Genomic DNA, 12,168 nt, shown 5'->3' with positions numbered 1-12,168 from the left:
TGACAGTGGAGGAAGGTTATCAACATGGTAATGAGCGATTGGATGCATTACGAGCTACTTTGTGGTCACAGCATGATACAGATGTGGGGACACTGAAATCAGTTAGCCCCGTGGTAATACGGTGCAAACCAGGAGCTGGGCAGTCGTGAAATTTCTGACGAATCGAGTTATCCTAAGGTTAGTTATACCATCGAAAATTAGTTCAGACAATGGATTTGCCTTCATGCAGAAAGTAGTTCAGCAAGTGCTGCAGTCTTTGAGAATCAAACAGAGGTTTGGATGCATGTATCATCCCCAGGCACAGGGTATGGTAGGAAGGTTGAATGGGAAATTGAAAGCCAAATTAAACAAGATCTGCGCAAGCACCAACATTAATTGGGTTGATGCGCTGCCACTAATGAGTTATCGCATGCAGACTAATCGCATGACCAATCTAACACCGCGTGAGATACTCACAGATAGACCTACGCAAGTGCCCAGGTGGAGAGGCCCATACAAAGGCCTAGCTTGGACAGTAAAGCTTCGAACTTAAGTAATATATGCAGCAGCTAACTATGATACCTGAGACTATCCACCTGCAGGAAACACAAAGGGAAGCGCCACATGTCAACGAGGAAGGACCTACTAAACCCGGGGAGTGGGTGTACGTGCGGGTTTTTCAAAGACGCTGGAATGGGGCGAGGAGAGAGGGACCTTTCGTAGTGACTAAGGTATCACCTACCACCATCCATATGGAAGGACAGCACATATGCCTTAATCATGCTAATAAGTCTCTCCCACCGGCACAAACTAACTTTGACACAGAGCTAAGTGGAGCTGAAGCTGAGGAACTTGGACACGGGCAGGACACACAGAAGGCTAGTACTCCTCAGCAGGGTTACAAACAAGGTACAGGTTATTGGGGATACACATCATTCTCGAAATGATTGTGATGGAGATGTGGAGCATAGTACTCCTGGCAGCGGGGAGGGGCAAGACATCGGGGATGCCCCTGATACACACCTTGCTGATGCCAGACGTGCATACTCAGACTTGGACACCATTCAATTGGCAGACCTAGACTTGTAATGCCAGCGTCTATCATGCTGTGGGGGGGGAGGGGGGGGGGTAAAGACGTATGAGAAGTGCAGACCTCGCTGCATTAACATGGACATGCGCCTGTGACAATGCCTGGTATCAATGGGCAAACAATACGGTTCTAATGATGGCTAGACAGGACTTTTTCTTGTGTACAAAGGCAAACCCCACATTCTATGTTGTCCCTATCCCTTATAACTGGACCACCTGTACTCAGTGATGTTAGCAGCACTCCAGCCGATGTCTTAACTTGGATGATCCGTATTACAAGCAATCGCATTGCCACTTGGTGACTCCTACTTCAGGCCTCTACGTTCTATCAGCAGGATGATGTGGGCAGGCAGCAACTCCAATGGTGGTGTGGCTATAGCACCCCGTGATCCACAAGTAAGAATAATTACACGTTCCCCATGGTTGCTTTCAGGTTCTGGAAGGATTGAGTTTTGAATGCCTTCAGCGAAATGGCTCCACACTAGTAGGTTATTTTAAAGGTCTTTGCGGGAATACGATTGAACTTGAGGTGCACACCACGTTTGGGTTTGTTTTAAATTCTCAACGCATCCCACTGGCAGAGAATTGGTGGCTCTGTGGTATAAAGGAATGTTGCTCCCGACGCTGCCTGCTGACTGGTGTGGCAGCTGTGCTCGTGTAATGCTCCTACACGAGGTAGTTATATCGCCACACGCACAGCTTGACGCCACGTCACAGTCAGCTTTGCCCTAACTAAGTGACAGTATGTCCCTGATCCGACAATTCGGATTGATAGCAGAGGACAGCCAAGAGATATTCCGAATGAGTTTAAGGCCCGCAATGAATTGCCGCGGGATGGGAAGCTATCATCCCTGTGATAGGTGTTAACAAGAATGCTGAATGGATTAATTACATTTATTACAACCAACCGACGTTCACCAACTGTACTGATGATGACCTTGTGGCCTTGGAAGATCAATTGGATCCTAATATCAAAATAGCGTGGCCACAAAGATAGTCCTTAGGTTGGATACTGGTAGAAAAAGGCGGGTTTGTGTGATGTTTGGGGAGCAAATATCACACTGTACCTTTATACCAAACAACATTAGCACTGGGGGATATTTTACTAAAGCAACGCAAAATCTAAAGTATCTAAGACAATGTGTGTTTTCGTCATCAGACTTTTGATAGGCTGAATAATATCTCACTGTCTTGGGGAGAATGGTTAGTCAAGATTGGTCTTATTGTAAGTGCGGTTTTGCTTGTTGTTGCCTTCATTCTTTGTTGTGCCTTACCTTTTATTAATTCATTTTCAGTTCGTGCCATTACATCGCAAATTGTGGTCATTTCAGCAACCCCGGGAAGTGCTTACTCCTCAGATGGAACCCTACCGTTCTATTAGTATGATCTAACAACCACCATGGTGCAAGGAATTTGCTCACGTGGGGACGTCAATGTTAATTCTGAAGAACGCGCAGGGCCGAGATTGAGGGATCTTGGGTCTTTTTACCTGGTCTAATTATTAGAGGACAGGTTTTTGGCCCGAGGGACCTCAGGCATGGAGGAAGAATCATTTAAGTCCCAGACTCCGAAGTTTATTTCGTCCGTTTTGGGACCGATATTGTTTATATTGGGCACGAGAGAGGCTGAGCTAATTGTCTTCTTTCTCTGGGTGGGACAAGTAGGTTTCAAAGAGGAGGAATATGGAGAAGACAGAAAGTATGGGAAGGATTAAAGCATGAAGACAACTCTCAATCTGTCTTCTGTGGAAGGCAGGATGGGATAGCCATAGTAGAACGTTCTTACACCAATTAGCAGAGTAAGGTTAAGGCTGAAAGGTCACTATGTCGTGTTGAGATAAGTAAAGTAATAAAGCAAGTTATTTTGTTAAGCGTTATGTAGACGGGATAGGGACCGTAAATATTTGGAACATGACATTAAATTATCTAATTCATAGTTAGTAGTGTCAGCATCGCACAGGACACTATTGCAATAGATGGAATAGCTAAATATCTATCATGACATGTTAGTCTGGAATGGAAAGATCACTATAACAGGGTTAGCAATAAATATCTAACTGAAACATTAGAATAACGTTAAGGATAATGTACAACTGAAGAGACAATGGGAACTAACATCAATGGTTTATTGTGTGGCCATAGTGAGATACTTTGATATAGTTGGACATGCTGATAAGCTTACAGAAACAGGATTAAAATTAAAAAAAATAAAAATCGACGGATCCTGAGGTTCGGCGGCATTCTAGAATCTGTTTTCTCAGTGTCACGGTTTTTTGTTTGCAAATAAAAGACCTACTTCTTGAAGAACTCTCTGCATCTCCTTGTAGTTCTCTGTATTTTCTCCACAACACCTTCCACTCTTTTACAATTCTTTTATAATGTTTTTCAAACATTTGGCAGTGTTTTCTTCTCATTGTTTTGTAGTGGAGGATCCTCCCTTCTCCCAATTTCTAACCATCATAGGATGACATTCTTGCTGGAAGCATATTTGCCTTATGCACTGATATATATTCATCTGCCATCTCTGCTGCTCTTCGCACTTCTTGAATGTGTTTCTTCATTCACATGAATACTCATTAACTTTGGAAGAGAGTTTTTAAACTGCTCCTGCAGAATAATCTCTCTTAAAGACATATGGTTATAATTATTTTTTTTCTGTCCCTCACTCATCTGTCAAAATTACCATGTTTAATTCTTTCGAACTCAACAAAGGTGTGACCTGGTTCACTCTTCTGTTTCTGAAGCGTTGCCTCAATGCTTCTGGTACCAATTCATAAGCTATCAAAATAGCCTGTTTTACATCTTCATAGTTCTCTCGATCCCTCGTGTGACAGGTCCACAAGTACGCCACTAGCTCTGGCTAGCTGACGTATCTAACCTAGCATTTCCCACATGTCCTCTGATCACTCCATCTGCCCAACCAAGTTTTCAAATGAAATAAAGAAGGATCGAGTGTTTCACATCAATCTGTGGCAGTGATTTACCACACACAGACACACAGACACAGACACAGACCCACACACACACACACACATCATTCCTTCTCTCTTCATTTGCAACGTGTTAACTTGACTGCTGATGAAATCGCAAATTCTGAAGTTCAAACTCTTTATCCCTTTCTCTTTCTTTTCTCTCTTTTCCTCTCACCCTTTCATCGCTCTCTGTCTTTGTTTCGCCTTCTTCACTGTCTCTGTACTCAGCTAAGTACCTTGGCCCTTTCTTTCCCTGTTTGTGCTCTATCTCTTCTCCCTTTCTTCATCTCTAACTCAATTTTCCTCAATTATAATGTAAATTTTCTTTTTGTACTCGACTGCACTTGTTTGTTTCTCTGGCGTACCTAATTGCTTGAGTAACGCCCGTACGATTTCAGCTTTACTTTTGTCCGTGATTAAACCCAATTCTAACATATTTTCCAATTCTAAAAGTACGATGTTTTCTTTCTTTAGAAACATTCTTGGCAAATTTGGGAATCTTCGTCAAACCCCAGAATTTATTTTGCTATTTTCAGAGCCATTTATTTCTCTTTTAATTTCTTCAAACACAAATAACCGAAATCAATCTAATTCTCCACTCTACATTACATTTAAATTTCTAGAACACGCATTGGCAAGCGTTTAAATGTGTTGTGTTTTTCCGTACGCCAAATCTGTTCAAATGTGTCAAAATCTCAGACTGGGTCTGCCTAAACTCGTCCAAATTAAGGACCTCAGCCCCCAAAATGTGAGGGCATGGTGGTAATTTTCTATCCTTTCAAGGCAAACATACATAAAATATCACCTTGCCTCGTAATTTGTTAAAGTTCGAGTGACAGGGAACTATCAGTCAGTATTTATCACTATTGCACTATTGAACAAAAATATCAATGTTATTCTTTAACGCTAATAGTGAATATTAAACAACAACTTTTTATAACTCTAAATCTCCTTTCTATTGAAGATTTACTATTTACCTGGCATTCTATGACAATATCCTGATCCAATAAATTCCAAATTAACTTTACAGCAAGTTATTTTTCAAATCCAGAAAATGGCTGTGGCTCCCGTGTCGATCTTCCTCTGTTTGTAGATCTCCCTAGGCCATCTTTGGGCTTTGGCTGCACAGATGTTTCATATGAAAAACGGACCTTTGACAGAGAGTGTGGGCAATGGCAATGCTTCAATGGCAGTCGGTGCCCTTTCTGGCCAACAGTCCAAATGCCTTTTCTAAACCCCCAAACATCGGATCGTCTCATTTGTTCAATGTTATCAAAACAGTAACTTTAAACTCGATTGATCTTTAGTATCCTGAGGCAGAATATACACTGATTGTTTCAATTAAAATCGTTGTTAAAACAGCTGATGAACTAGTTGAAATCCAATATTTATATATTTTCCATTTACCAGAGCACGCTACGACAGCCAGTCAATCACCTGACAGGTGCTTGCCAGCTTTCAGCTTTCAGTTTCTCTTCATGTACAATACACGCCATCAACTTCGTAACAATCTGTAAGTCCTACCCTGCTTTGTTTTACCAAAATACAATGCCTCGCATCTCGCTAAAGTAAACTCCATCTGACTTTCTCTGCTCACTGTCCCTGATGATCAGATCTCGTTGAATTCCATGATAAACCTCTTACATTCCTGCTACACAAACAATCTTTGTGTTATACAAAAATTGTTATCCAAATCATTTCCATATCCAAATGGGTCTCCCTGAATCCCGATAGATGCAATCTTACGCAACAACATGCAAAGTAAACCCTTGACAAAAGGCCTTGTGGACAATGATTTCCCAACCTAACACCTTGCTAAATGTCCCTTCGAAATAACTAATTGTCTCTCCAAATGTCTGCAGATCCTGTCACTCAGAATCCCCACCAACAACTTGTGCGGCAGAAATGTTAGCCTCACTGGTCTGCAATTTTGAGGCATTTACCTCCATTTGTTTTTAAATGCTGAGACAGCATTTGCCAGTATCCAATCTTTGTGATCTTCACCCGTGTCTGTCGATGATACTCGTACATTATTTGTGGGATCTGTCCTACTGATAGAACATCGGCGAAAGTGAGGTCTGCAGATGCTGGAGATCCGAATCAAAATGACAATATTGCTTGGAAAGCACAGCAGGTTAGGCAGCTTCGCAGGAGAAGGAAATTCGACGCTGCTGGCAAAAACACTTCATCAAGAATGAGGCTTTTCCCCTGAAACGGCGATTTTCCTACTTTAAGAACATAATCTGGCAGAGGTGGAGTATAGTCAAAATAGTACACAACATTGATTTCGGATCCCATGAATCAGTATATCCCAATTTGAACAAAGCATGGAGCGTGTGAAGAGAAAGTCCTCGGCGTGGCTGGCTTCAAAGTTCATCACCAACGGGGTCTCCACGGCACCACCTGCTAACCGAGCCACCAGAGGACTGAGAAGGATTTATCCACCAGACGCCGGAGGGACAGTTCTCAACAAACAACCATTTACGAATAGGCATCAATCTAACGGCAGTAGAATCACAATCTGCAAAATTTATGCAATCTGCAACCTCATAGACTGGCATTTCTCTCACTCGACTTACAATCGAGATTGGATCAATGAAGAGTGCAGAAGGACATGGTTCAGTTGCCACACACACCAGACCTTGTTACCAGACTCTGAAACACACCCTTTGGGGGAGGAGTCTGCTCTTCAAAACATAAATCCTCAGCTGTGGGTGGAGCCCAGCACATCCCGGCAAAATTATAATAATCTTCAGCTAGCATTGACAACATTTCAAAATCCTTTAGTGTTCGCCAGCAACACAGATGCTAATCTTCAGACACTTCAAAACGCTACATATGATAGGAAGAAATGGCTGGAGACATTGAACACAGCAAAGGGAGTGGATCTTGACAATATTCAATTCCAGAAATTGTGGCTGCCAAAGCCAAGCTATTCCAGTGCAATAAGAGCACTGCCATCTGCCATCAAGATGGTTAATAGCCCAAATATCCCCTGTACACAAAAATCAGAATACTGCAATTGCGACCAGTCACTGACTCATCGGCGGAAAGACGACCATATGAAAGTGAGATACGTGTCAGCAACAATGTGATCAATCATCAATAAACTGCTCTGTGTCATCCAGTGAGCGTTCTCATAGATTCAGAACTCCTGATGCCTTACAAGCTTAGTTCAAGAGTGTGGAACTCCGGAAGGAAAGTGAGAGTAATTGGTTTTTAACATTAAAGCATCTTTTGTCAGAGCGTGACATTCGGAGCTCAAGTAAAGTAATATTTAATTGGAATCTGAGACAAACTCACTGCTGTTTGGATTCATCATCATCAAAAAAAGAATGTTGTTGCTCCTGTCAATAAATCGAAATCCAGGACTTCTCTGCAGCCATTCCTCGGGAGAATGCATGTCCAATGCGCAACCATTTTCAGCTGCTTCAATGACCTTCCCTGGGTCAGAGTTGGGTCAGATATGGGAATGTACACTGGTTTTACCATTCTCCAGACACTGAAGCAGTCCATTTTTAAACCCAATAAAGTTTTGAAAATATCCAGGCTTGGACTGACAAGTGAGAAGTGATATTCATGCCTTTCATAAATACTAGAGAAATAGAGAATGAAACCATCCTTCTTTGCTGTTCAATGATGATATCATTATTCAGTCCCCAACACAGTGCTTGGCAGCATCCTACATCTTAGTATTGACTAGATATTGGACTTACTATCTATATAACTAACTCTGTCTTCAACAGCGGCGAGAGGCTTGGACAATATTGATTTCGGATCCCATGAATCAGTATATCTCAAATTGAACAAGTCAACAGTGTGACGGATTACACGTCAGTAATAAAGCAGGACAAAAGAAGCATAGTTAATTTCTAGCACATTCACAAACATTTATCTTCATCGTCACTGCTCAGTAATAGCTTTGTATCCCATCGACAAGATGAACTGCAGCAGGACTTATTAGACAACACTTTCCAACCCATGAACACGTACAAGGAAAAAGACAGCAGGTAGAGCTGAAATCCAACCATCGAATTGCTCACTCCTTCATATGGCAACATGTGATGGAGTTCAATTTTGATTTCACAAATATTAGCTCCTCGTATCATAAATTCAGTCCAGCAGTAAATGCATATCGGCATGGACAGCAGCCAGGCTTGAGCTGACAAGTAAAATATCAGGTTTGCTTCAGAAAAGTTGCCACCAATACCCATCTCCATCGAGTGAGATGCTGGCCCCTTGATATTCTTTGACAACGTCATCACTGAATCGCCCACGAACAACATCTTGAGAAATACCATTTCTACAAAAACTGAACTGAACTCACCATATGCAGTCGAAGTTTCAGGAGCAAATTAAATACTATTATCCTTCAGTAATTGGAACATTTCCCTCCTCGAAGTCTGTACTCCACATTCAAGTCAGGAGGATGCTGGAATACTCTCCACTTGCCTGGACATATACAACTCCAGCAACTCTCAAAAAGGTTGATACGATCCGTGGCCAAGGGGCCCTCTCAATAGGTAACGCATTACCAAACACACATTTCCTTCACCAGCTAAATATGCTAGCAGCACTGTTGTCACAATGGTACTCCATTTTTTTTCTGAAACCAGTTCGTTGGCTCAAGGAGATTCTGTATTTGATTTCTTTCAGAGGGGCAATAATCCGGGCCTGGCTTCGATCACTCTGATTAGGTGCAGATATGAAATGGATTTCAAATGTCCTTTTGTTTATATGAAAACAAATGAGAAATCGGACAAAAGGCTGTCATGTTTTATAAGTGACATCGATAATGAAAGGGCAATGGTCAGTTCTACAGCTGGACTTAGCATGTTTTAGTACAGTCATGAACTGGGAAGTTCAATAGGGAGCTCTGTTGAGACGATCTCTCTTTTCTGCCCTTCAAAGTCAACATGTAAGTGTGTGTTCCATTAAAGCTGTTTTTGTTTAAGGGAGAGTGTTTATTGGGAAGAGTACAATTAAGTTGTGTTGGATAGGTTGAGATCTGTAGGATTTCTTTATTATGTTCTTTCTGTTCCATTGTGTCAATAATGTTTTGTCTGTTTTAAAATCTCGTAGTCACTCCAAATAGCTTAACCCGGATAATTTTCAAATGGACACGTACCGAAACAAATTACAAAGTTATAGTCTGGGGCTGCCTGGTACAGAATGTATTGAGTGATCTGGCTTAAGCCATAATTGCATGCACAATCAACAACATGATATGCACACGTTTCGCAAGCCTCTAAATAAAGCAAATTCTAAACACTGGATAAATAACGACGAGAGGGACGAGTGCAGTTGATACATCGGCAGGTTATGACTTGGAATCAAAGATTAAACGGATACAGCAGGGGATAGACAAGACTAACAAGCTCAGCCGTTTTGCAAAAGGCAATCGTGAAAGGTAGAAGACACTTAACCTTTTCTGCCGAAAACTGGAATACAAATGGTTTTGGGGTGTGTCCACATGAAATAGAGAAAGTTAATAGTTCTTAAGTAGATTGACATAATACATGCTGAGAAGATGTTTTGTTTTCTTAGGAGAGTCGAGGAACACATATTATAGTTACACAATAAATAAACGCAAATTTCTAGTGGAGGGGGGAGAATGACCCTCTTCTGTCACTGTCGAGTGTCTCACAGAGAGCTATCTAGTAGCAGCTTTTGTGTTAATTGAAGGCTTGTATCAGCAGACTCTTGCCAGGATGTGGAATCATGGGTAACTCAGAAAGCGGAAGTGAGCAATATCCGATAAGAGATGATCGTATTTAATAACAGAGGAGGCTTGAGCGGCCGAATTGCCTACTCCTGATCGTCTCTTTTATGGTTTCCTGGGAATGGATGGAATTATTTCTCCTGGGTGGTGTGTTACCTGGCATGGAGGATGATGGTTTTAGTTGTTAGAAGCCAGTTTTATTAGCTTCTGGTATTCTGCGAGATTTTTTCCAGACTGAACCTTCTCAATTGCTTCATCATTTAATATTCCTCCACTATAAATCCAGGAGTGGGGATGTTTGCCGATGACCACACAATGGTCCGCCGTTTTTGTGACTCTTTCGATACTGATGAAGTCCATGGTGACATACAGCAAAATCTGCAAAATGTGTAGGCTTGGTCTGAAAAGTGGCAAGTAATATTCATACCGCACAAATGTCAGACAATGAACATCCTGAAGAATGGAAAATTGCATGATCGCCAGTCTGCATCTAATGTCATTGCCATAGCTGAATCTTTTGGTCTTAATATTCTGAGGTTTATTCAAGACTCTATTAAAATTAGAGCAGAAGACCAAAACCTGTCACAATCTCCGAGGCTCAAGTCAGACATGTGATAAAATACTCTCCACTTCTCTGAATGAGTGTAGTTCCAAAATTACTCAAACAGCTAGACCCCTTCAACGATCGAACAGCCCACTCTATCAGTCTCCATGCTCACTCACGTACCCTGGCCACCACTGAAATTCAACAGCAGGTTGACCCTCCTCTGACAGCACCCTCCACACTCAGTACAGCTGCCATTTGAAAATAAAGGACAATACTTCGGGATTGGTGTTCGTCATTCTGTTGATTCGAACAATATTTGTGAACAGGCCAAAGATAGACTCACAATTGCAGTGTTAATTTAAGTCAATCTGATTTTAAAAACCGAGAAGAAATTTCGTTGAAGTAAGCGGGTAATAACAATGAGAACATTCATCTGAAACAGTGTAATGCTAAATATGTAGAGCAGAGGTTAAAGTGGTTCCAAGAAAACAAGGTTTTGCAAAGTAAATGTGTCCAACTATTTGATGTTGGCAAGAACATCACGGAGACCTTCAGCAGATTTTCGACCTCAACGCAGAGAATGGAAAATCAACACAGTAAGGAACATGAAAGACAAACAGTATAAACCATGTGTAGATGTAGACATTTTGATGTTATGGCAGCCACCTTGAATATTAGCCAATTATTTCAAAGCAGGCACTAGATTCCAAAACCGAGTTCTATTTAAATATGTGAATTAGACTACCTTGAACCAATCCGATTGAAATTAAATCAAAAAGTGATCAAGCTTATATTAGAAGAGGATTTTTGATACTTGGTGTGACAGCGAAATGTCAGCTGAAGAGTAAATATCTGGCACTCACAGAAATCTTTAAGCATTCTTATTAAGCACGATCTAAAAGGTATTACTGCACTATTAACTAACATTCCCGACACTAGGGTTCGAAAGGGACTCGTCTAAGATACCAGAACGCGATAGAGAATGGTGTTCGTGGTGGGGTGAATTAGCAGAAAGGGAAATTAGCATTCCTGAAAGCTTTTCGTAGCTGTAATGTTGTTCGATTACGCTTTATTGTTTCGTCATGCAGCTGCGACTTGTAATTACTGAAAGGGCGTACCATTTGGATTTTGTTTCATATGGGAATATTTCGCGGTCAGAGGGAAAGTTGTTGATCCTGTTAATTATGCACTCTTAGAGGTGGACATATAAATTGTTATGTGTCCATTACAAAGAGAGTGTAAGGATTTCATTTTATTTAGGCACTATCGCTTTATAACAGATTGCGAGGCGAGATGCTCATTCTGAGTGTTTAGGATTTTAGATAAGATAATATTCGTTTAGTAAAATCCAATGTGGACAGATCCCGAAACATAGCTGGACACATCAATAATTTAGTAAAGCTCGTAAATGGCATAATTTTCCCTGTCAGTCAATTAACAGAATACAAGAGCAAGAAGCTCATCTTGTAACTGCTCAATTAATTATTTCAGTCACATCTTAGGGTCAGCACATCACATGGAAGAATGGAACTAAACTGGAGAATATACAGAGGAGATGTGTTGCCTTGTGAAAATAAAAGTGCAGTTATGTGAAACGTTAGCAATGGAGGATGCTGAGAGAAGGGTGCACACGTTGTTAGGAGCCAGATAGAGAGTGGGAACGGACATCTTCTTTCTCGTCTATAGCTCAGCTGCCAGCGGCGAAGGTTTAAAGTAATTGGTTGAATTATTAGATGGATGGTGAGGAAAGTTGTTATATTACCAAGAGTAAGGCAGGGACCTGGAACATCTACCTGGAAGAGGGGTACAACAAGAAAACTCTCAAACCATTTAAAAGAACATAGAACATAGAACATAGAA

This window comes from Chiloscyllium punctatum, chromosome 43, assembly GCF_047496795.1.
Source record: "Chiloscyllium punctatum isolate Juve2018m chromosome 43, sChiPun1.3, whole genome shotgun sequence".
Taxonomy (NCBI): Eukaryota; Metazoa; Chordata; class Chondrichthyes; order Orectolobiformes; family Hemiscylliidae; genus Chiloscyllium; species Chiloscyllium punctatum.
The sequence above is the reverse complement of the archived record's forward strand: the minus strand, read 5'-3'. Positions refer to the sequence as shown.